The sequence below is a fragment of the Apodemus sylvaticus genome, chromosome 21 (genome assembly GCF_947179515.1).
Source record: "Apodemus sylvaticus chromosome 21, mApoSyl1.1, whole genome shotgun sequence".
In the NCBI taxonomy this organism is placed as follows: domain Eukaryota; kingdom Metazoa; phylum Chordata; class Mammalia; order Rodentia; family Muridae; genus Apodemus; species Apodemus sylvaticus.
The window spans coordinates 19,206,522-19,227,428 of NC_067492.1; the positions used below are offsets into that span (position 1 = coordinate 19,206,522).

At 44.0% G+C, this 20,907-nt stretch overlaps 1 protein-coding gene across 1 annotated transcript in view; it reads right to left on the reverse strand.

The window, feature by feature from the left end:
- Positions 1-20,907, reverse strand: part of Hydin (HYDIN axonemal central pair apparatus protein) — a 325,093-nt gene that overhangs the window by 184,759 nt on the left and 119,427 nt on the right. The gene's annotated exons all lie outside the window — the stretch shown is intronic.

Sequence of the window (20,907 nt, forward strand, 5' to 3'; positions counted from 1 at the left end):
ATCTGCAGCAGACGCTTCGCCAATATTTGACAAATGAAGCCAGCTGTGGTGATGCATACCTATACTCTCAGCATGTGGAAGTCAGCGGCAGGGGGAGCCTGAGTTCATGGCTGGCTTGAACTGAATAACAAGATCCCATCTCAAAAACTAAACTGAAAATCGGTGACTGCATATATCAGTCTTGTATTAAAATGCTTTGACTTTAGCAGATTCACTCTTATGCAGGTTAATTTATTTACTTCAGGTTCTCGTAGCTCAAATTACTCGGTATTTCTTCTCTTATTAGGTGGAGGCATGTCTCACTGTGACCCACTCACTATACATTGTTTTTGGTTCCTTCCTTGGAGTTATGTGGGGTAAATGGAATGCACTGCTAGTCCTTCAAATCCTGCATCCTGACTTCAGAGGAAAACCTGAGAGGTCAAACTGGGGTCAAGATGTCAATTTTATGTGTGTGTGTGTGTGTGTGTGTGTATGACTCATGCTGTAAATAGTAATTAAAACATGATTTCTGCTTCTGGTGATCATCTTTATCTTACTTTTAGAACTTGCCCTTGACCTTGAGAGCCTGTAGTGCATTCTGCTTGGAATTTGATCTCTTTCTGGAGTCCTTGGTTTGATTTTTTTTTTTTTTGGACAATTATCAATATGTGTGTATTTAAATGTTATTTCTGCCTCATGCTTCATCTCTGACTATTTTAGAACATTCTAATTACCTCTCAGTTATAGTTGGGCCTAGAGTGTCCCCTGGAGGTTCACAGAGGCTTGACACCCAGGTGGTGGTGCCTTTGGGATGCAGTAGAAACTTTCAGAGGTGGGGCCAAGTCAGAGGAAGTGAGGCCAAGTCAGAGGAAGTGAGGTCAGAGGTGAGGCCAAGTCAGAGGAAGTGAGGTCAGAGGTGAGGCCAAGTCAGAGGAAGTGAGGTCAGAGGTGAGGCCAAGTCAAAGGAAGTGAGGTCAGAGCTGTGGGGCCAAGTCAGAGGAAGTGAGGTCAGAGCTGTGGGGCCAAGTCAGAGGAAGTGAGGTCAGAGCTGTGGGCCAAGTCAGAGGAAGTGAGGTCAGAGGTGAGGCCAAGTCAGAGGAAGTGAAGTCAGAGGTGAGGCCAAGTCAGAGGAAGTGAGGTCAGAGCTGTGGGGCCAAGTCAGAGGAAGTGAGGCCAGAGGTGAGGCCAAGTCAGAGGAAGTGAGGTCAGAGCTGTGGGGTCAAGTCAGAGGAAGTGAGGCCAGAGGTGAGGCCAAGTCAGATGAAGTGAGGTCAGAGCTGTAGGGCCAAGTCAGAGGAAGTGAGGCCAGAGCTGGAGGGCCAAGTCAGAGGAAGTGAGGTCAGAGGTGAGGCCAAGTCAGAGGAAGTGAGGTCAGAGCTGTGGGCCAAGTCAGAGGAAGTGAGGTCAGAGGTGGAGCCAAGTTAGAGGAAGTGAGGTCAGAGGTGGGGGGGCAAGTCAGAGGAAGTGAGGTCACTAGGGTGTTCCTTGAAGGTGATCCTTAGACCTGAACATCTCTTTATTGTACTCTGCCCCCTGCTGGCCATAAAGTGAGAGAGTCAGCTTCACCATGTGCTAACAGTCACAGGGACAAAGGGTGCAAGTAGTCATAGATTGCAAATCTCGGAAACCAGGAGCCAAAGGCCAGCTTTTCTCTGTTTAAGTTGTTTTATCTTGTTTTGTTACAGAGAGGCATAGCTAACTGATATGCCACCTTGTAGCCTCTTAATTACATTTCTTTACTTTTACTCCCCGATTTGTTTTAGATGACTTCTGCTCAGTTTTTGTCCTGTTTGCTAAGTCTCTCTTTAGCTGAGTGTAATATGCAGTTAAACAAACCTATCGCGTTCTTTATTTTGAATTTCAAAATTAGGTCTTAATAGTCTATATTTATGTTTGTAAGATTCTTTTCAGTCTTTGGGAGAACTGTTAAAATTATGATTCTGATATCTAACTGCTCCTCCTGGTTGCCTGCAAAATATCTGGTGAGCACAATGGCTTTGAGACTTTTTACCAAGTGCAGCATATACATATATATATGTGTGTGTGTATGTATATATGTGTATATGTATATATGTATATACATATAAACTTATGTTGAATATATATATATATATATATATACACACACACACACACACTCAACAGGCCTGATGTTCAGTTACTGATAAAAAAAATACCCAAAACATGCTCTCCCCCACTTACCTCCAAGGAGCAGATTTGACATTCAGAAAAGCCAGGTAAACAACAAACATGCATGTCAGGGGAGGCTATGGAGAAAGTGCCCGAGAAAATCTGAAGAACTCAATGCTGCTACAGAGGAGGGCAAGCTCAAATCCTCTGACTGTGACAAATATATTATTTTCCTACATGTGGAATCAGACCTAATTAACATCTGGTATATTCTTTTTTTTTTTATTCGATATAATTTATTTACATTTCAAATGATTTCCCCTTTTCTAGCCCCCCCACTCCCCGAAAGTCCCGTAAGCCCCCTTCTCTTCCCCTGTCCTCCCTCCCACCCCTTCCCAGTTCCTCGTTCTGGTTTTGCCAAATACTGTTTCACTGAGTCTTTCCAGAACCAGGGACCACTCCTGCTTTCTTCTTGTATCTCATTTGATGTGTGGATTATGTTTTGGGTATTCCAGTTTTCTAGGTTAATAACCACTTATTAGTGAGTGCATACCATGATTCACCTTTTGAGTCTGGGTTACCTCACTTAGTATGATGTTCTCTAGCTCCATCCATTTGCCTAAGAATTTCATGAATTCATTGTTTCTAATGGCTGAATAGTACTCCATTGTGTAGATATACCACATTTTTTGTATCCACTCTTCTGTTGAGGGATACCTGGGTTCTTTCCAGCATCTGGCAATTATAAATAGGGCTGCTATGAACATAGTAGAGCATGTATCCTTATTACATGGTGGGGAATCCTCTGGGTATATGCCCAGGAGTGGTATAGCAGGATCTTCTGGAAGTGAGGTGCCCAGTTTTCGGAGGAACCGCCCATCTGGTATATTCTTAATTATGTTACTATTGATTAAAAAATCTAACCTACTCTCTCTAATGTACATATAGACAGTTATTTCAAAATTAATAAAAAGCATCTTCTCCCTATTTTGGTAGCTATTTCCTTTCATTTAACTCTGATTCTATTTCAGGGAAGATACCACTTATGCAAAATACTAAGTTATTGCTAGCAATATAGTGAGAAAAGGCTACAAAAAGAAATACCAGAGAGATGGTTTATAAGCTTCCAGAATAATAAGGCAAACTCTCCAGGTCACTAGATAAGAATGTCATTATTTGCTTGAAAACCTTCCCTGGCTTCCTAGACTTCTCCGAGTCTTTGTTTCTGGAGGTTGAAGTCTTTGAATGAAATCATTTCGGCATGACCTACACAGTGAAAGCAATAGATGGAAATGAATTTTTCATCCTGGGCTAAGGAGTCCTTCTCTTATCTTGGCAGTTTTACGTTTCCAGTTTTGAGATTCTGTACAGCTACTTTTAGATAAGGCAGTGGTAACTGCTATAACAGACCCCTGAGGCTCAACGGGTTGACAATATCAGCTTGTTTCCAAGTTGGGACGGAGGTGGGGACGGGCTTCTATTTCACACGGTCATCCCACACACACCTCAGCTGAGCCGACGGTGACACATCCAGACACCCTGGCCATTGGCAAACCACAATTCAATGCAGGCAGGATTGGAGACTTGGCTGCTAGGATTTATACACCAGCAAGGCAAGTGCACATCCCTTCTGCCCACTTCCTCTGGCTAGAACTCCCCCACGCAGCCACACGTAACCTAGGAGGAGGCTGAGAAATGTGGTCCAGGCTGGGTCCCCAGCAAAGGGAAACTGATGTGGCGAGCTGCTGACAAAGCTACTTTGTTAGTTTAGACCACGGCCACTGTGCAAGTGTGCCACCAGCACCAGCTCTCTCAAATCTCAGGTCTGGAAAGGTAAAGGGCTCCAGTGAGGGACTGGCTTGGGCATTTTACCTGAGAACTGTGGGCCCAGACTGCACATCCATCCGTTACTAGGAAAATATACAGAGGCAGCAGGAGAGGAAATAAGAAGTGCTGGGTGAACAGATTCTACTCTGCTGGCCTTTCTTCCCAATTTGTGGTTTTAAAGCATTCTATATAGTTTTGTTCATCTACGAGACTTGGCTTACAATGCAGACATAAATCACTGTCATTAAATAAAAAGAATCAAAGAGCTGTGGCATCTCTCAGAGCAGGTACTATCAAAGTCATTTTGCTCACTCTGACTATTTATATTCTTCCTCCGACCACACTATACACAAGGAAGTGAGGCTGTGGCCGGTGGGAGTGCTATTTCGGGTCAGGGGACATCAGTTTCCGATGGACGTATGCCGTCTCTATTCGATTCCTGCTGACATGGATTGGATGCTCTGGGAACAAGATTGAAGCTGCTTCCCAGGGCTGAATCAGTGAGTTTTCTTTTTGATGAAGCTTATTAATCAATGCCTGGCATAAAGCTAGACAGCGATATACATCATAGAGTCTAAGGACAAGGTACAATAAAGTGTCAGCTGTTAAGGTCCTGGGCCGTTCTTGAGGAAAGTCAGATTGGTTTAATGTGCCTGTGTGGTCTGAAGTGTGACTTTCAAGGGTGCCCTTGCATTTGTGGGAGGGCCTGGTCAGTGTGGCATTTTCTGTTGGAGGAGGGAAAACTAGGCTAACAAAAGACCCCAGTACAGTAAGACAACAATGGATGGAGTTAGGTTAGGAAGGAAGGCACTGAGGGAAAACAGATGTGGGCTTGAGTCCCCTGCTTAGCTGTTCTCCAGGTGTTGGGCTTGGGGTATGTCGCCTGTGGATCCCCCTCCCCATAAGACTTGAGTACCCTCCCCAGTTGGCTGTTGGGGAGGATTAGGACGGTGTGGCCTTGCTGGAGGAAGTACATCACTGGAAGTTAGGCTTTGCTGTTTCAAAAGATTTTCTCTGCTTCCGGTTTGTGGTTTGAGATGTGAGTTTGTAGTCTGTTCTCACAGACTGTTAACCCTACAGAACTGTAAGCCAAATAAACCATTTTTTACTATAAACTGCATGGAGTATGCTGATAAAACAGCAATAGAAAAGTAACTAAGACATCACCCATTTAGCCTACCGACCTAATTAGTTTGGAGTTCTGACTGTGCCTCCTGCATGAGGTGGTGGTAATGATTAACCACAGGTGTGCTGGTGCTACCACAATGTAAGTTATGATAAACCACAACTGCTACTATTTACTCAAAACTGAATTGCTCTCACAAATACAGGCTTAATAGTGTTTTGCTGGAAAAAAATAAATTATGACATTGGGAAAATAAAGATGGATTCTGAGAAAGAATTGAAGATTTAACATTCTTACCAGAAAGGAGTGTTTGTGGATATTTGTGGTTGAAAGAATTCTAAGATGGACCCAAAGATGTCCATCTCCTGGGGGACACAGTTACCTTCTCTGTTATTCAGTCAAACACTGATGTTGGTAGTCCTGGGAAGGGATTTTGTAGATGCAGCTAAGGTCCTAAACCAATTTACCTTCAGATGGGGAGGATCATCCTCAGTAGGTCCTAAGGAGACTGAACACTTCTTAGCACAGAAATGTTGAGCCTGAGACATATTAAGGAATTGCCATGTAATAGGCAGCTATGGTGGCCCTGTAACTATTTTTTAAAAGATCTATCTATCTATCTATCTATTTATTTATTTATTTATTTATTATATGTAAGTACACTGTAGCTGTCTTCAGACACCAGAAGAGGGCATCAGATCTCATTACAGATGGCTGTGAGCCACCATGTGGTTGCTGGGATTTGAACTTAGGACCTCCGGAAGAGCAGCTGGTGCTTTTAACCACTGAGCCCCACCCAGTAACTGTTGAGAGCAGTCCATGCCAATAGGAAGTGAGACAGGAGAGTTCTGTCAGCCATTCAACTGCAAAGCAAAAGTCTGGAAAACTGAGGATGTGACCTGTGGCCCCTTCCTCTGCAGATCTTCTTCCAGCACTGGTCAGAGGAAGACTCTACCCTAGTCAACCCCTACAAGAGACATGCAGCTCAGTAACACACTTATCCCAGCCCTCAGTGATCCTATGAGAAGGAAGCCGCAAGGCCAGGCCAGGATTCTTGACCCACAGGAACAGATAACAAATTAGTGTTGTTTTAAACCAGTAGGCTTGTGAGGGTTTGAAACCTAGCACTAGAAGGTGAATATAAGCTTCCATACTTTTCTTTCAAAGATGCTAAGAGCAAGCCCTCCAAAAAATTTCCCATTAAGGCTTCAGTTGGAGCTGGGGAGATGGCTCTGTGGTGAAGTAATCAGTATGATCAGTATATGCAGAGTACAATTATAGATGAGCAAATCCAGTGCAAGAGTATGGGCTTGTGCCCTTACAGAGTATGGAGTTCCGATGCTAGCCCTCACATCTGGCAGCTCACAACCACCTTTAACTCTAGATCCACGGATCTGACATCTTCTGGTCCCTGGAGGCATCCCCTACCCCAGGCACATACACAAGTAAAAAAAAAATAATCTTTACATAAAACCAGACAGTCAGTAATGGCTGTCTCTGTTCTTTCAGCAAATTAGGGCTGGGGAGTCAGCCATTTCTACAGCCCATAGCTAGCATATATAGGAGAACATGCTTATGTGCAAATGTGTGTGGTGGCTGTGGGAAGGATGGAGGATTTGTGATATTTTACAGTTCAGAATTCCATGCCCTCTGGTGATTACTGATGGGCTTCCCCCTTGCAGGGTTCCACATATCTAATGTTTGGTTTGAAGATGGGCTCCATCCCTGCGCATTGTATGCAGGTTCAGCTCCCAAGGTAAATCAGCCAAGGCTTTTAAAAATAAGTTTCCTTATCATGGATTTACTATTTTTCCATAAAGGGCAGAAGTGGTTGCTATTGTTTGCACCTGTCACATTGACAGTCCATGCTTCCGCGGGCCTGCTGCTGTGCAGGGCTAATGACTATGAAGCCTGCAGAAAATAGCGCCATGAGGTGGAGAACAGTCCTTTGCCATTTGAGACCCATGAGGGAAAGCAGATAACAACAGGAACCCACGTGTAGACTGCGGTAGACGTCTATTATCTCAGCAGACAGTCCGTTCTCTGTGGGGCAAGAACAATGGAGTCTCACTGAGGCCCGCCCCCTTTTCATCGTCTAAATGGCATCTGGAGTCATAGACCTCTCTCCTTGAAATGAGTCATTTTGCTGCTTAAAACAGTTAACTGGGGTGAGGGGGTTAAGAGGGAAATGCAGAAGGAGCAATGTTAGGCTTTCCTAGGGAGGATATGTGGGGGTCATGACTGGAAGCGTGGGCTATGGAGTCACAGGACTTAGTGGTCAATCCTGGAGCCAGCCTGTCATCTGCAGTTAGGTGACCTTGGGCTGATTTTACAGTCTAGGTTGCAGGTTCTCTATCTGTTTACTGTGATTTCTCTTTTATTTTGGAGCTGGGGCTCTCTCTCTGTATCAAGGAATGCCCTTGAACACACAGCCCTGGGACTATAGGTGTATGCTGTCACGTTTCGCTGGATGTGCTTTATGAAGATGAAATGGGTGTAGACCATCTCACACCTTGTCCACTCAAGAAACAGTGAGCTTTACTCACGTTACTTTCTAATAGACGTCACCGAGGGCGCTGTACCACACAGACCTGAGCCTGGTCTTCTCCTGTGAAAGATTCTGGAGTGGCTCCCTACAGTCTGGATTGGTATCTTGAGCCCCCTTTTAGACATCTTTGTATCTCCTCCATAAAATAACCCTAATTCATGCAAAAGCTTTTCATATAAGCTTCAGAATGCACAAATGGCAAATGTGGTTGAGCCTTGTCATATTTTGTTCTGTTTGGTTCGTGTCTAAGTCCTCCCTCCCCCCACTTTATGACTGGGAACTCATGGTTTGGGGGTGGATCTTAGTGGGACCTCAGGTCCCTCTGAGACATCACCCAGGCTCTCTGCAAATGTGGTGACCTGCCGTCAGGAATGGCCTCCTACACACAGCCTCTGGTCTGGAGACTCTTGTCCCAACTCTACTAAGTGGTCACCAGTGCCTTGTCTAGACTTGCTGCCTGGGCAGAAGGTCACCCACCCATCCTACGTGAACCAAGCACAGTCATTATACATAAATGCATGACCATTTCTGTCCTCCTGGTGTCTAGCTGTGATTCTTCTGACTGGCAATAGGCTTTCCTTTGTCAGGACTGGCCACTTCCTCCTCTGAGCTCCACACTGTATCATCTGGACGAGTTGCTTGCGCTTGCAGGTTCCTTTCTTTTGTGCAATTGTGAATTCTGAAAAAATGAGCCACTCTATTTCTGGTTTGTTTCTACCCTTGGTCATCAGAGTGCCAGCAATGGGTCAAGGCTCAAAAATAATATACACTTCATGGTCAACAGATATACGAAAAATGTCCTGACTCACTGGACGTTCTTTGGAAGACCAAAGAAATGCAAACTTACAGTGAACATTAAAAGCAGATCTGTTGGGTTTGGCAAAAGTAACATCGTTGGTAAGAGGGTGGGAGAGGGCATCATGCTTTGCATCTGGTGAGGGGCTGGCTATAAACTGGTACAAAATTTCTGACTGATGTTGATCTGTTGGAAATGAAAAGAGCTGGCAAGAAAAGTTGTGTTATCCCAGGGGGTGGGGGAGGGAGTACACAGGCCTTGGGGGAGGGGGGAACATTGGAGAGTAAACACCCACAATTATTTAGCAGTGGTCATCTGCACAGTGGGGTGATGAGTGGCCCCCTCCCCATCTTTAGCTGTTCTAGAAGGTGTTCTAGAACACCACAAATGTTATTTGTGGAAGGATAGGACCAGGGTAGTGCACACACACTTCAGTGATAAGTGTTTCCTCTTAAAAATGATATAGTCATTCTCTTTCTCTGTCTCTCCAGTTTATAGAGCTGGGGCTTGAACCCAGGGCCTTGTACACGCTTCATAAATGCCTCACCACTGAGTTATTCCCCAGCCATCCCTTCTCTTTAGAGATCATTCTTCTTCTCTCCTTCCCTCCCTTCCTCCCTCCCTCCTCTCTTTCTCTCTACCATACCCTACACACACACACACACACACACACACACACACACACACACACACTGCATGGTTCTGGGACAGTTGTGTGAGTAAGGATGTCTTGAGAGAAAGATAGCATTTCTGGAGCGCTATCTGCTAAGAAGTCCGTTTCCCTCTGACCTCTGACATGAGAGGATGCTCGCCCATCAACACTGATGCTCTAAAGCGTTTCACAAGGTGACTCCTCTGCCAAAAATGTAGAGAAATGGAAGAAAAGTGAGGGCAAGGCAGCACTAGAGCGTCTGTTCTTCAGAGCTGTGTGATGTGTGTCAGCTGACTCGAAACCTTAGGGCTTCTTTTGCTGTCCCTCACAGCGACTGCTAGCACCACTACATGGCCCTCACCACCTTCTTCCCCCTCCTCAGCTTTCTTTTCCTCCTCTGCCTCCTCCTCCTCTTCTTATTAAGGAAAGACAAATACAAGACCTTCGGATAAAGTTACCGGAAAATATTTATCTTTCCTGACTATTTCCCCTGGCTCTTTTTGTCTGCCAGATAACAATTAAAGCTATCATTTGCCAAATTCTTACTTTTTCAGCAGGTGCTTTCTTTGTATATCACCCTGCATAATTTTCTAGATACCACTGCCATTGTTACGTCTAAAGAGAAAGAACCAAAGGCTCGAAAGGGTTAAATTATATAGCCAGGATGTGAAGAATTAGGATTGGTTCCTCAGCATGGACACTACAGCTCTTCTGAGTGACCGAGATGCACAAAGCAGCTGTGCTCGGGGTGTGACCCTGCCACCCCTAGATGGTGTCTTCCCTGCCAGATGCAAATGGATCTAATGTGCTATCACATAGAGATGGGTTTCTTTTGTCTTCTAAAGCATGCGATTTAGTCTGTGTATGGCAATATCATTACAGCTACTATTTACAAAAGCTACATTCCAAGTGGACTCCTACAGACAGTTCTGCCATGACAAACACACTTGTCCAGTCCCTGTTTTCTTACTCGTGACAGAGGAGAGGAAGTGGAACTGAAGAGGAGGATGACCTTCCGATGAAGATCCTCTGAGGAGACCACGACACATCTTGAACCTTGTAATTCTTTTTTTAATTACAGACAGGCGCTAATTTCATTTTGTTACCTACTCTGCAGTGAACTGTGGCTGTTTAGCATTAGTACACAGAATGAGAGGAGTGAATGCTTTAGCTGACAAGGACAGCAGAGGTCATCTCTCAAACGTGACATGAGTTGGGCGGCTGCTGCTGACTATGGGGAAGAAGCTAAACCTTTTCACAGAGAAGGAAAGGTGATATAAGGCAGGAAAAAAACCTGACCTCATACTCCCTCTGGATGAAAGCTACTACAACTGTGCACCTGAATAGCAATTAGTAGAAAAAGCAATTTTCCAAAACCGATTAAGAGTCAGGACAAGTAGAATGGAGCTGGACAAGCCTGCCAACAAAGATATTTTTTTTTTTTGGACAGCTTCCTTTCATTTGCAAATGCTCTCCGTTCATTTTGGATTTAACTTATACTCAAACTAATCATATTTGACCAGTAGCCTTGTCATCCTAGACTCAGGGAAGGTGCTGACCCAACACATTGCCTGATGTCTAATCAACGGCTTCCTCCTGTCAGTGTGGTTTAGATCATCAGTGGAACCTGCTGGACTCTGACTTTGGTTTTTCATTTCTGCCAAAGTGAATGAGGTCTCAGATCTGGGTGGGGTGGGGCTGGAGGGTGAGAAGCTCACCGTTCTCAGTGAAGTTCAAACCTTTGCTTCTAGAACTCTCAATTTATGGCCACTGGGATGCCCTTGTCACTTGGGGATGATGGCTCAGGAGCTCAACTCCTGTTGGAATGATCATGATGGACATTCATGTACAAAAGAAAAGATACTCCTCATAATAATAGGTTAGAAACATATTCTCTTCCTATCTCTTTATTCCCAGTGCTTTTTAAAAATGGATTTTCACAATTAAAGACAAGACCAACCAAACAAAATACAACCAAAAACTAGCTCCCCCAACCCCTCTGCTTTCTTATTTCCATTGAAGACATATTCTACTATTCTCTTGAAATGGACTGTGTATTAGCGTCTACAAAGGGCTAAAGCACAAAGGACAGTCTGTCGGTCAATGAGCTTAAGCTTTGAAACATTTATTTCACTTTAACCTATCAGAAAATGAGATACATTTTTGAAAAAAAAGCACTAAGCATAAATTATATTCAAAACCAAGATAAACATCATATGAATCACACATGGAACAGAAACAATAAGGGCTTAAGAGTCATGGACCTACCAGGCTCTATTGAAGAAGAAAACTAGAAACCAAAAAACACAGGATGGAGGTGGGTCAAGGTCCCAGGCGATGCAGCTTCTCTGTGAGTGACAGAAAAGCTGTGATGTTCCTGAAGCTGCAGTCTACACATGCATGTGGCCTGGTGAAGGGGGAGTGAAGTAGAGACTGTTGGGCAGGCTGACTGTTGGGCAGGCTGACTGTTGGGCAGGCTGACTGTTGGGCAGGCTGACTGTTGGGCAGGCCGACTGTTGGACAGGCCGACTGTTGGGCAGGCCGACTGTTGGGCAGGCTGACTGTTGGGCAGGCTGATTGTTGGGCAGGCTGATTGTTGGGCAGGCTGACTGTTGGACAGGTTGACTGTTGGCCAGGACACCAGTCACACAAAAACTGGAAACTGACTTTTCCAGTATCTCATGGGAAGGCAGGCACAAGACTTGATTCTGAGCTGATGATCACTATCTAGAGAGAAGGTAAATACAAGGCTGCCAGAAAGGGAGGCATGAGTTGAGTGCTAAGAATGAGGCACATATGTACTCCATGCCAGACTGACTTATTTAAAATGCTGAACATCTGGAAGAACAGCTGCAGACAATCAGGCAATTGATTCACTCTTGAACGATCAATAGTGCCAGCTGAGATTGATTAGAAGGTGCATCTGAGCTCCTCAGAGAGCTGCAGGACGGGATAATACAGCCCAAACAAAGCCTGTGAATGGGGACAGGGAGCTTGGACTCAGGAACAAGCATTTATAAATAACCAGTTATGAATCTTGGAAATGAAAAATACAGTCACTAATTAAAAAGGTAGAGATGGGTTAAGTCTTAGATTTGCCAAAAACCAAAGCCAGACTTTGTAATTTAGAGCATACCACTGAGACAAAGAGGAGGAAGGATGAGCATGAAGTAAAATAAAAGTATCTATGTAGAATAGTACAAGGAAAATTTTAGAAACATATTCATGTGTATGTGTACATATATACACATATTCATGTGTATGTGTGTGTGTATATGTGTATACATGAGGATGTGTGTATATTTATGAGTGCATGTGTGTGTGGGTATATATGTATATATGTATATGTGTATATATATGTGTGGGTATGTGTGTCTGTATGTATAAGTGTGTGAGTATATGTGTATATGGGTTATATGTGTGGGTATGTGTGTATGTGTGTATATGTGTATATGTGTATGTGTATGTCTGTGTCTGTGTGTAATGTTTGTGGGTTATATGTATGGGCATGTGTGTGTGTCTGTATCTGTGTGTAATGTGTGGGGGTTATGTATATAGCTATGTGTGTGTATTTTTTCTTAACGTAGTGTACTGACTGGTTTGTGTATCAACTTCACACAAGCTAGACTCATCAGAGAGAAAGGAACTTCATTTGAGCAAATGCCCCCATGAGATCCAGCTGTAGGGCATTTTCTCAATAAGTGATCAATGGGGAAGAGCCCAGACCACTGTAGTGGTACCATCCCCACCCATGCCATGTGTGCAAGCCAGTAAGCAGTACTCCTCCATGGCTTCTGCATCAACTCCTGCCTCCAGTTTCCTGCTCTGCTTGAGTTCCTGTATGACTTCCTTCAATAATGAACAATGATATGGAAGTCTAAGCAGAATAAGCCCTTTCCTCCCTTAGTTGCTTTTGGTCATGGTGTTTTGTGGAAGCAATAGAAACCCTGAGACAAGCAGGAAACAGAAGCAGCAGCAAAGAAACCCTTTCCAGATTTTAAGTCTCAAATCATCTGATACCTTAAACAGAAATTTAAGAAAATCGAAGGATTAAAAAGTTTTAAAATCAAGGGGTTAAAAAAAAATGACAAGTTGCTCTTGAACGAACACTAATGCAACTGACAGAAATGACCAGCACCAGTCAGGCAAGGGAGCAGCCTTCAGAGGAAAGGAAAAGGAATGGAAGAACCCGATGAATGGAAGGTTGAGCTACTGAAGAATTTAGAAAGCTGTAACTTTCTAAAGAGAAATACAAACTAGGCTGGGTTGTATGGTGCTCATCTATAGTAACCGAAACTTGGGAGAACGAGGTGTGAAATCTGTTTGTGTTAACAAGAACTCAATCAGCCCGGGCAAGAGACCTTACCTCAAGCTAAACCAAGCAAGCCATGCCAAGCCAAACCCAGCAACCATACAAAACACAGCATGGGAAGAAAAGGGAAAATTACACAGAATAAAAGGGGGGCAGGCTACCAGAGAGCTACATTTGTATCTAGTGAATGGTTAATCACAGCCTGACAAAAGTCGAAATTCCCATGGTGAAATGGTCAAGAAGCGAAGATTCATGCTCTACACAAAATACAAAACAAATGTGGTTATGGAAAAGTCACTGTACAGTGGCCGTGCAGACCGGTCCTTATTCTCAAGGAAGACTAAAATACTAAGTCTATTCGTTGTTGTTAGGAAAAGATTTGATTTGCTGAGAAAATAAGTGTGGCCACTTAAATAACATGGATAACATCAACAGAGTCCAAATAAATCCAGGGAAACTGGCTACAGAGTGGTAGTGCATGTGTGTGTGTGTGTGGGGGGGGGGGGGTCACAGGGTGAAAGCAAAGCCCAGGGAAAAGTGAGGATGGGGAGGAAGAGAAATTACTGTAGCCATGGTATGTTGTAAACTATTAATTTGGATGTGGTAGGTTGGACAATGGTCTTCACAAAATGTACAGTTCTTAATCTTTGATATCTATGAAGTGTTATCAAAAGAGAGTGATTGCCAGCCTGGGGAGGGAGAGATTAACCTGGACTATTGGCTGGGGCTCAGTGTAATCTTAAGAATCCTTTAAGAGAGATGTAGAAGGATCAGAATCAGAAAGAGATTCAAGGAAGAGAGAGGGAGAGAGGAAGAGAGGGAAAGAGAGGGAGAGGGAGGGAGAGGGAGAGAGGGAAAGAGAGGGAGAGGGAGAGAGGGGAGAGAGAGAGAGAGAGAGAGAGAGAGAGAGAGAGAGAGAGAGAGAGAGAGAGATGCTGGAGATGGAGATGGAGGATGGAGGAAGGGACCATGAGGAAGTTTTCCACCAGACAGAAAAACATATTCTCTCCTAAAGTCTCTAAGGGAACTAAGCCTTATTTAGACAGTGACCTCTGGAACTGTTAATTAACAAATTCATTCCATCAGCAACGGTGCAGTAATATAGTTTCTGATTTAAATGCAGAGTCTATCATTGTCTAGCTAAGAATCCAACTCAGGGCTGGAGAGCTGGCTCAGTGGTTAAGAGCCCTGCTGCCCTTGAGAAGACCCAAGTTTGGTTCCCAGGACCCACACCATGTGGCTGACAGCTGCCTGTAACTCAGTTCCAGGGAATCTGGTACCTGCACACATGTCACACATGTCATACACACACACACACACACACACACCAAAAAGTTAAAAACTCAATCCTATACTATTTAGAGTTACTATTCTAAATAAATCACAAAATGAAGTTAAAAGAATAAAAAGATATACTAGGTAGATAGCAGTTAAAATTATTCTCAGGAAAAATAGAATTTAACCCAGAAATGATAAACAGGAATGAGAATGAATAATATATTATGAAAGAGGAATGATAGGGATAATAATAAAATTCATCATTTGGCTTTGACATACATGGGGTGAAAATTGATACTAGGGAAACAAGAAGAGAGCCTTTGATAAAATCCTATCAGAATGTGGGCAAATGGTAATACGTAGGAGATATGAACAATATATTTCGTGATACTGACGTGATAATATGAACACATAGATGCTCTGGTGCACCTAGTAATTAGGTAATCTATATTCTTTCTGGGGTCGTATGGAGTAGCTATAAAAACTAACCACATGCTGTGTCTCCCAAAGACCACATTTAGAGTTTGTGTTATTCGAGCCATGTGTTCTAACTTTAATGTAATTAAAGCCCATAATGGGGAAAACTGTGAAGAGTTAAAACCATAGGCCTGTATGTAACTCACAAAGAGAAAACCATGATGACACTCAGATGTAGAATAGCAAAGATTGCAAATAAGAACACGGGTGATGCTACATGTAGCCCATACCATGTAAAGAAAAACACCGACAAACTCAGACTGCCTCATCAGATTGAAATAGAAAATGATGCTAGTTTGTATGAAGGCACTTGAAAAAGAGCAAAATGGCGATGAAGAAACCAGGTGAAAGAACATAAGGTTAAGAGCAGAAATTAGCAAATGAACCTTTTCAGTCAACAAATTTTAGAGGTGTTTTACAGTCACAGAAAAACTGAGTAGAGACTCTCAGAACCCCAGTGTAGCTGTGTCCCCAGACAGACTGGGAAGGATGGGGTGGCAAATGGGATGCTAATGTGTGGGACTCTGGTGCAGCACCCTGGGAGACCTGCTATCTACATGGTCAGTCGTGGCTTTTTGACTTTCTCTGTGAGTGTTCCTGTCGTGTCTCCTTCAAGCCATCTCTGCACAGTTTCCTCAATCTCTTGGCAACCAGCTCCGGTGCCTCAACATTGCTAGGTCATGAAAAAGACAAATATCTACTCATCAGTGAAAGGACACTTTCACTTTCTTCATGGGTACTACGTAAGCCATCTACTTAGATGGATCAAAGGCACATAAAACATAAGAGTTTAGCCATTCCTGGGAACCCTTATCACACGGGGACAAGGCTGCGCCATGGAGGCTCAGGACAGAAAAGGGTTGAGGTTGAGATAAAGGCACCTTTGAGGGAATACAAAGACCCATTGTTTACAATGGGTCAGTATACACAATAAATGGCATCTAAAGATAGATAATTGCTTATAGATAATTGACAGCTGAGGATTCTGAAATACAAAAATTCTGAACCTCAGTGGTAACCAAGGAGTGACACACAGAGAACCTGCAGCGACATACCCTCTCCGGCCCATGCTGGAAAGAGCCTAGGGATCTGGCTGTACTGTTTTGGTCTTGGAAAAAAAGGTTAACCCTTCTGGAAGGGCACACTTTTTGACAAAATTGCCTTGGATTCAACAACTCTTACACCTAGGTATTTGTCCGCTCTGCATAAACCCCACGTTATCACTTGCATGTACAAAGTGGCAAGGACTTTGCTCACTGTGCTACTGTTACAATAACCCAATTGTCAACTTGTCGGAAAGAAATAACCATGATATCAGTAAACTGAATGTGTGCAGCAGCTAAGCTGAGCGGACAGATACACGTGCATATACGTGAGTGGCTTTTGTAATATAACACCCAAGCCTAAACAATAAGTGACAAGGTGTCACATACAGTGACCTGACTTAGATAAGACTTTTAAAGCAAAAAACCATATAGTACTTATAAATAGTATTATGTATTAATATAAAGGCATGACTTGGGTACACATTACGTTCATTACATGGTTGTCTTTGAGCAGAGAGCAAGGAAACAGCACTGTGCAGGATAAAGTCCATTCTCTTACAAACGTAGGTCAAAATCCTTCTGCCATTTTGATGCCCACTGACTGATCAGCAAAGTATAACAGTACAGAACCAGGGGAAAAGATCATGCGTGGGTCTGGGATCAAACCAGCAGGGACAGTGCCAGGTTGCTGCTTATTCTATAGCAACTTAACCAGTCCTTATCTCTGTTCCTGCTATCTTATGGTGATCATGATAGATTTGTAGTAGACATAATATTATCTATACAATAGCAACTGTAAATAAGCAAACATTTACCACAATGAATTTCATTTTACCTTCACCACCGCAACTGTCACACCTATTGCTAGATGCTGGAAATGAAGAGCAGAGACTGTTATCACTGGAATGAGATAGATGCACAAAGAAATAAGAGAAGAAAAGCTGGCCCTGTTGATGTGAGGAAGTGTCCCAGGGCCTGAAGGTCTGAGATGTGAACACCCAGGACCCCCTCTGCTGTTCTACCGTGTGGCTCAATGTGCAGCCAACAAAAGGAACCACGCTTGAATGAGGCACCAGAATTTCCTTTCTCAGGGTCTAGGAATTCTAAATATTAAACCACAGTGGCTTCTCACTTGAGTCACAGAGGCAAGAGGCGGCTGCAGAGACATCTATCTCACTGCCAGCTGACTCTCAAGGTCTTACTGATACTTGAACAGAAGGCTTTGCGCTAACTGTAGCCAAGGCCAAATTAGTGTCAGGAGTGTAAGGAAAAGGATTCTAGGAAGGAATCCTAGGACAAGGAAAGGAAAAGGAAAAGCTTCTAAGCAAGTGCTAAGCAATGTCCTTGTTTGCCCTGCCAGGGACACCCATGAAGAGATGGCACGTATCCTCTGATTCGTGCTGATGGCCTCAGGGTTCCGGGGATGCTTCCCCAGGCTCATTTCTGCTGTTCCAAGTGGACAGAGACTCTGTGGTCCTGACCTAGCTCTGTCAGGACAAACTACTGTCTATCCAAAGAGCCTTCCTATACTCACATTTCAGAAAGTTTTATTCTTTGAAACCTGAGGCCATTTATTCTGGTCTATTGCCCCAAATAAGACTCCTCCCTGGCTGCCCTCAGGAAGCGTTGGTATTCCAAACCTTGTGTTTTGAACATACCGTGTGCCCCACCTATTCCTATGTTTGAGCACCTGAGCTGGCGCTGCTGTCTAGGAAGGTTATGGAACCTTTAGGAGGTGGAGTCTTATTGGAGGAAGTTTGATAGCCTCGCCATCGCTATCAAGTCCTCTGATCCTTGTGTGCTGTATGGTGGGCTCAGGCAGATCCCTGCTCCTGCGGCTGTGCACTCCCTGTCTATCATCATGCCTTTCTCACCATGGTGGACTCTAGCCCTCTGGATTCCCAAAAGAAATCCTTTCTCCCTGTCTTAGTTAGGGTTTCATTGCTGTGAAGAGACACCATGACCGTGAATTTCTTTTAAAGGGGCTGGCTCACAGTTTTAGAGGTTCGGTCTATGATCGTCATGGTGGGAAGCATGGCAGTATACAGGCAGACATGGCGCTGAAGGGGCCAAGAGCTCTGTATCTTGATGCAGAGGCAGCCAGGAGAAGACTCTCTTCCACAGGCAGCCCAGAGAAGGCTCCGATTTTACTGGCCAGACTTGAGCATGTATATGAGACCTCCACAGGGACACACTTCCTCTAACAAGGTCACACCCACTCTGACAAGGCCACACCTCCTCCAACAAGGCCACACCTCCTAGTAGTGCCACTTCCTATGGGCTAAACATATTCAAGCCATCACACTGCCTTAAATTGCCTTTTTTGGGGGGGGGCGTATTTTAGCAACCGGAATAAAACCAATACGGAATGTATTCTAAAACAATAGAGATCCACTCATGGGACATCGACTAGAGATAAGTTAAAATTTTACAGATATATACATATATACACATATACCATGCATATGTTCTTTTATTCCAAACTTTTAAGAGTCTTGTTTTTGAAAATATCTTTTTAAAACCCAGTATGCATTTCTAAGACATTAAAATTTCTTCTAAACTGTCTTTAAAGTTCCCGACATAACCTTGAGAGAGGGCTTTCCACTTCCTGTCTTCTGATTTCTTCGGCTGTCTGTTAAGACCCCTTATGTTCTGACCCCTTCTGTAAGTTCTGGCCCCTTAGCTGTATGCTAAGGGAGAATTTTATCACAGTGGTGGCCATGACGCATGTGCATGATACAGATCTCAGCAGACGGCTGACGGCAGGGAGCATCTGGGGGAAGGATGACACTTTCTGACAGCCAAGAGGGGAGAGAGAATGACCCCTCCTATCAGGACAGCCAGCACAAAGAGGCTGCAGAGCTCTGGATCGGTGGCAGGCTTGGTGAGGGAACAAGCAAGTATTAGTTAAGACTCTTTCTTAATGCTTGGCAGTCTAAGGATTCAATTTCTGTAACGTTGATACATATTTATCAGGAAATTCACAAAGCCCCAGCTACCACATAAAAGAGGTTCAGTTTTCAGTTAAGATAACTTTAGTTGAGACTATTTCACACTGGCCTAAACTCAACCAACATGGGTTTCCAGGAGCAGATGGAGGCTGAACTCAGCTGGCAGCATATTGCTGTGTCACATGCATGACTTTGATGTAAGGAAATATTAGACAGTTGAGACATGGGGTCATCAAATCTTTGTGGGAAAGAAAAAAAAGCACTGTCTTAGTAAGCCAGCTGGACCATTTACTGTATGCACTATATTAATAAAAAAAATACAAGCCGGGCAGTGTTGGCGCTCGCCTTTAATTCCAGCACTTGGGAGGCAGAGGCAGGCAGATTTCTGAGTTCAAGGCCAGCCTGGTCTACAGAGTGAGTTCCAGGACAGCCAGGTCTACATAAGGAAACCCTGTCTCGAAAAACCAAAAACCAAAATGAACAAACAAACAAAAAAACTACAAAAAACCTTAAAAAAATACTTGATGTACTTTCTGTGTTTTGAAATATATCAAAAATTGCCATAAAAACCAAAATTTATGGGCTAGAGTGGTGGCTTTACGGTCAACAGCATGCACTGCTCTTGCAAAGGACCTGAGTTCTCAGCATCCACACTGGGTTGGCTCACAAACACCTGCAACTCCAGCTCCAGGGGACCTGGGGTTCTTTTCTAACTTCTTCAGGCATTTGCGTGCATGAGCAATGCACATCTCACCACCATCACCATCATCATCCCTCACCATCACCACCTCTAACACTACCAACCCCAACTCCATCACCTCCACCATCACTACCAGAAGCAGCAGCAGCAGCAGCAACAACACCCCCCACTCTCTCCCACCATTACCCCTCTACCACCACCACCACCATGACATCCACCACTACCACCACCACCACCACCACCACCACCAACATGACTACCACCACCACCACCATGACTACTACCACCACCACCACCACCACCACCACGACTACCACCACCACGACTACCACCACCACCACCATGACTACCACCACCACCACGACTACCACTACCACCACCACCACCACCATGACTACTACCACCACCACCATGACTACCACCATCACCACCATGACTACCACCACCACCATGACTACCACCACCACCACCACCACCACCATGACTACCACCAGCAGCAGCAGCAGCAGCAGCAGCAGCAGCAATAACAATAAAACTTTTTTGAAAAGAAAAGTAAAACTTAGGGATTTGTGAATGGGAGGGAACAGATGCTGTGTGGGTTTTGAAGCTTCTCTGGGCTGCCTGTGTCGTCCTCCTGTTGTCCCCAGGCCCAGCTGAGTCCTTCCCTAGGTTCTCTGTGAGGGCCACTGACTCCTTTCTTTTCCTAGGGCCAGTTTCATACTGGACCAGAAAACAACATTTCCTAAGCAAGCTATCACAATCTCTATCAAATGCAGTCATGAATTAATTGGGTAAATAGTAGATTTTTTTTTCCTTGACAGGACTCACTTCTGTAAATTATTAATGTTCTCTAGACAAAAATCTAGATCTTGGGGCCTCATGCTGCAGTGGATGTCTCTCTATGACCATGCGTTGACAAAGAATAAGGAAAAATGATGATAAAAGTGAATCAGGATGAGGAATAAAGTTGGGACCAATGTCTGGTGAGCTGTTTTGAGTCAGGAAAAAGTGTTAATTCTACACCTTTTGACAGTAATTGCCATAAAAGTAATAATACTTAATTCTTCAGAAATATCAGACAG